Source organism: Carlito syrichta, unplaced genomic scaffold, assembly GCF_000164805.1.
Source record: "Carlito syrichta isolate Samal-C Ts95f unplaced genomic scaffold, Tarsius_syrichta-2.0.1 Scaffold142869, whole genome shotgun sequence".
NCBI lineage: Eukaryota > Metazoa > Chordata > Mammalia > Primates > Tarsiidae > Carlito > Carlito syrichta.
Window position 1 is genome coordinate 1 of NW_007086965.1, and position 4,573 is coordinate 4,573.

The window sequence follows — 4,573 nt, forward strand, 5'->3', positions numbered from 1 at the left end:
AGCACTGGAGCCCAGCAGGTTGAGGCTGCGGTGGCTGGGAGTGGCCACTGCACTCCAGTCTGGGCTACAGAGTGAGACTCCAACTCAAAAAAAAAAAAAGTTTTTTAAGTCTCAAAATGGATTTTAGAAATGCAGTGATTTGCTATTTACCTGAGCAATACTCATACAGTATTCACTACTCTCTCATTCATTCATTCAGAGTCTACATCCACTCCACATTCACCCCTGATGTCCTAGGGCACCTCTTCTGTACACCTTGCTCTATGTCTGGCCAAGCCAAAACACCCAAGTCTTTATGAAGTAACTACTGTGTATGAAGCAATGTGGACATAGTGGCAAAAAAGCAAGCAAGGTCCCTATCCTTACGAAAGGTATATTCCTGTGGTGGAGTCAGACCATAAACAACAATAAGCACGTGACCCACTGATGGTGCTAGCACTTTGCGGGAAATACACAAGTGACAGCCCACTAAGAAGTGGGCTGAAGCCAGGATGGTGGCTCACGCCTGTAGTCGTAGCATTTTGGGAGGTGGAGGCAAGAGGACTGCCTGAGCCCAGGGGGTCCAGACTAGTCTGGGTAACTTGGTAAGACTTCATCTCTACAATAAATAAACAAATAAAAATTAGCTGGGCATGGTGGCACATGCCTAAAGTTCCAGCTACTTGGAAGGCTGAGATGGAAGGATCGCCTGAGCCCAGGAGGTCAAGGCTCCGGTGGCTGTGAGCATGCCACTGCACTCTAGCCTGGGTGACAGAGTCAGACTTCGACTCAGAAAAAAGAGGTGGGCTGAAGGTCTCCTCCTACACTTAGAGGGTCAGGCAGGACTGTCTGAGATCTCAACTGAGCTGAGATGTGAAGGATGAGAAGAGGCCAGCAAGAAGAGCTGAGAACGTGTTCCAAGCAGAAGGAACTGCAAGTCCAAGGCCCAAGGCAGACAGGTGCTTTGCCTACTGAAGAACTGAAAGGCCTGTAACTGAGCATGGTAGGCCAGGGGAGAGGGTCCAAGATGAGGCTGTGAGGAAGGTAGGGGCTGGGTTAGCTGCAGGGCCTTATGCACCATGGTCAAGAGCTTGGATTTTATTACAAATGGAATAAGAAATCACTGGCAAGTCCTAAGCAGAAGAATCATCTGAATTTTATTTACTTATTTATTTCATTTTTTGAGTCAGGATCTCACTCTGTTGCCCAGGTTGGATTGCGGTGGTACCATCTCTGCTCACTCAGTCTTGATCTCCTGGGCTCAAGCGATCCTTCTGCCTTAGTAGCTTGAACAGTTCGAACTACAGTTGCATGCCACCACTGCCAGCTAATTCTTGTCATCTGATATTTTATAAACTTTGTTCTAATTGCTGTGTGGAAAATGGGTTATGGGATGCAAAGGGTAAGCAGAGAGATCCACTTAGCAGCCCTTCTGGGTGGCCACATCTCAAGATAAAGGTGGCTGGGTGGCAGGGATGGCAACAGAGATAGAGAGGAGTCAGGGATTCAAGTCATGTTTTGGCCAGGCAAGCTCGAGCCGCCATGCCCGGTCAGGAGTGCAATTTTGATTATTGAGTTTGAGATGCAGCCTGGGCATCTGGGAAGATAAGTGGTGCAGGCAGGTGGAGAGTCAAGCCTAGAGGTCAAGGGCAAGATCTGAGTGACATACAAATGGGAAGGTCAGCCGGGCGCAGTGGCTCAGCCTGTAATCCCAGCACTTTGGGAGGCCGAAGTGAAAGGATTGTCTGAGCCCGGGAGTTCAAGACCAGCCTGGGCAACTTGGCGAGACCTCATCTCTACAATAAATCACAAAAATTAGCTAGGCGAGGTGGCATGTGCCTGTGGTTCCAGCTAGTTGGAAGGCTGAGGTGGAAGGATCATGTAAGCCCAGCAGATTGAGGCTCCGGTGGCCATGAGCGTGCCACTGCACTCCAGCCTGGGTGTCAGAGTGACTCTGACTCAAAAAACAAAACAGAACAAAAAAACAAATGTGAAGGTCATAATAACATTTAAAGCTGGGGCTAGGACCAAGGACTCAGGATCAATTGACACCAAAAGGCTAAAACTATGAGTAAAGACATATAGATCAACAGAATCAATAGAAAGTGGGTGTTGTCATGTTAATATGAAAGTGAATTAATAGGCAAACAACATTACTTAGGAACACTTTATACTGACAAATCAATAACGACCATGTATCAGGACCGCACATTTAGGAAACAGGACAGGGATCTTTACAGGAAAACCAAGATGAAGGGGACACAGCTTGCATGTCTACTATGTGCCAGGCATGGGCTGGGTGCTTTCTAAATCCACTCAGGTGACCCTCAGGTGGACATCAACATCCCAGAAGAATGGAGAGCAATTAGGCTTTAGTAGTCAACAAGTTGTTTGAATTCTAGCTCTACCATTCACCAGCTACATGACCTTAGTCCTGAGAATAAAGTCCTCGACCTTACTGGAGCCCCTGGGCTTTCAGGGCTTGGCTGTGCTTCCATCTCTCACCTCACCTTCTACCACTCTTCCCTTGCCCACTCTACTCTTCACTCAAACTAAGCTTGTTCCTGCTCAGGACCTCAGTGCATTCTGTTCTTCTGGCTTAAAATATCCTTTTCCCAGATTTTCTTCACAGGGATGGCTCCTTCAGGCCTCAGATCATATGTCACTACCTCAGAGAAATTTGTGTGCCACCGTATCTAATGTCCCAAGGAAAACAGGAAGAAAAATATAATATTACAAGCAGGAAAAAAAATGTCTTGGAAAACAAGAAGTAGAATTCACAAATCCAAGAGCTGGTACTTTGACAAAAACATAACCAGTACAGTTAATCTAATAAGGAGTTAATAAGAAACATTTTTAAAAATGTAACCAATAAACATACCTTTGAAAAAAACCTAACCAAGGAGCAAAACAAAACTATTTTACTAACAGCACTAGAAGATATTTTAAGAAGTACACCAGGCCAGGCTCAATGGCTCAGCCTATAATCCCAGCACTTTGGGAGGCCGCAGGTTCGAGACCAGCCAGGGCAACTTGGTAAGACCTTGTCTCTACAATAAATCAAAAATTAGCTGGGCGTGGTAGTGCACACCTGTAGTTTCAGCTACTTGGAAGGCTGAGAAGGAAGGATCGCCGGAGCCCAGCAAGTCGAGGCTGGGGAGGCTGCGAATATGCCAGGGCACTCCAGCCCGAGCAACAGAGTGAGACTCCAACTCAAAAAAAAAAAAAAGTACACCAGCAACTCAGTTTTATTACTGTACCAAGAGCTGAGGACGGGCAAGAAGGACAATATGCTAAGGAGATTCACCAAGGACTATCAGATGATTCAGACCACACATTTAATAACTTAGAATGAGAGTTGTGCTAAATGGCACAAAACATCCTTGTTGGTTGGTCGGTCCAGTCCCTCCTCTGTACAAAATCTACCAGGAAACAAAATGAAAAATCAGAAGGTTGTTCAGGGAAGAAGGGCTCAGAGCCAAGTGAGGGAGGCTTAGATCACAGCTGGTCACCAAGGCACAGAGCTGATTCCTGTATCTTCACTATGAAGAGACACTGATTACCATGCAGTCCAGGTATTCACTTTGGCCAACATTCCCTCTCCTCAGTCTGGTGCAAGAGACACAGCAACAGCTTCTTCTTCTTTTTTTTTTGAGTTGGAGTCTCATTCTGTCGCCCAGACTAGAGTGTAGTGGCACGTTCCCAGCCACTGCAGCCTTGACCTGCTGGGGTCCGGTGATCCTTCCACCTCAGCCTTCCAAGTAGCTGGAACTACAGGCGCGGCTGTACCATGCCCGGCTAATTTTTTTGATTTATTGTACAGATGAGGTCTTGCCAAGTTGCTCAGGCGGGTGTTGAACCCATGGGCTCAGGCAATTCACTCACCTCAGCCTCCCAAAGCGTAGGATTACAGGCTGAGCCACCGAGCCTGGCTCAGTGACAGCTTCTTGCTCTTTGCCTGCTCTTTTACTAGCAGAAGACCAACCCTTTCTTGGACAGAAAGAGCCTTCTGTTAAATGATCAGGTTGGGACGGACCTATACCCCTGTCACCTTGACTAGTTTTGGTATTCTTATAGCTCTGCAGCCTCCAATTAATGGAGTAGTATGTTTCTTTTTTGTTGTTTTTCTTTGGTGGCATGAGCCACTGTGCCCAGCCTTCTTTTTTTTTTTGAGTCGGGGTTTCACTGTTGCCCAGGTTGGAGTGCAGTGGCATTCTCACAGCGATCCTTCTACCTCAGCCTTCCAAATAGCTGGAACCACAGGCCCACACTATCATGCCCAGCTGATTTTTTTATTTATTATAGAGTCGTGGTCTCTCCAAGTTGCCCAGGCTGGTCTCGAACCCCTGGACTCAGACAATCCTTTTGCCTCTGCCTCCCAAAGTGCTGGGATTACAGGCGTAAGCCACTGCACCTGGCCAGAGTAGAATATTTCTATGATGGAATTCACATGTTAATATAGTGAATCTTGCAAGGCACAGTAACTCACACCTGTAATCCCAGCACTTTGGGAGGCAGAGGCGAGAAGATTGCTTGAGCCCAGGGGTTCAAGACCACTCTGGGCAACTTGACGAGACCTCGTCTCTACGATAAA